We start from the raw sequence: 1,023 nt of genomic DNA, 5'->3' as shown, positions 1-1,023 counted from the left end.
TTTCTGAGATACAAATGAGTGGGTAAGATTAAGTTAGCTAAAAGAAAAAGGAGTATTTAACAGTAAGAACTCAAATCGAATGGAAAATTTGCAAATGGAATTCCTGCACCTGTGCCGATAATTTTCTACATTTACAGCTTTGTGAATTCATAAAAAATGTTTTTGATAATTTGAAAAAGGACGTCGCCAAGGAGTCTTGAGAAAGTGGGTTGGTTTAATTTCAAGTGAGGAGAGTGGTGCATACATTATTTTCATTTTAGCAGACCTAAAAATTACTTGAGGAGCGGGTGTTTTGTTTAGAGTAATTTCATGTAAAAAATATTGGAGTTCATAGAAAAAAAAACATACATACATATCGATGGCTGAGTGGAAGATCGACCTATCTCGGCAGCCAGTTCGAAAGCGCTCTATCTCAAAAAACTTTTCAAGAACGCCCTATTTCAGAATTTAATTGAAAAACACCCTATCTCAAAATTCGGTTCAAAAACGCCCTATCTCACTTCAAAATGTATTGCAAGTATGCTGATATAGGGCGTTTTTGAAACGAATTCTGAAATAGGGCGTTCTTGAAAAGTTTTTTGAGATAGAGCGTTTTCGAACTGGCTGCCGAGATAGGTCGATCTTCCACTCAGCCATCGATATGTATACGAGTATTTACCTTTTTCCTACCACAAAATTTTCAACATGTTTCAAACCTAAGTTGCTTCCCGAATTTGTTGTATGCATCTAAAAGTTCTCACACATTTGAAGAAACCTACATTTAAACGCGATCCGTCAAACTTCGGATAGTGTTAATGAAAAAAACCCGCTCATGGTAGAGATACTCTCCGCCGCGGCGGAGCTACATTCAAATACTCTGCGCAGAATCTGCCATTCGAAAAGATGAAAGAGCTCCAGCCCCAACGTGAATAACGCATCGTCTTGACTTGGCTTCACCTTGGGTATCTAATTGGCACCAGTTACACTGACAAAAGATTTTAGTTACGTAAACTAAAAATATATCCCTCAATAATAGATTTGGCA

This window comes from Rhagoletis pomonella, unplaced genomic scaffold (genome assembly GCF_013731165.1).
Source record: "Rhagoletis pomonella isolate Grant_MI unplaced genomic scaffold, Rhpom_1.0 Rhpom_scaffold_00007, whole genome shotgun sequence".
Classification (NCBI taxonomy): Eukaryota; Metazoa; Arthropoda; class Insecta; order Diptera; family Tephritidae; genus Rhagoletis; species Rhagoletis pomonella.
The sequence above is the reverse complement of the archived record's forward strand: the minus strand, read 5'-3'. Positions refer to the sequence as shown.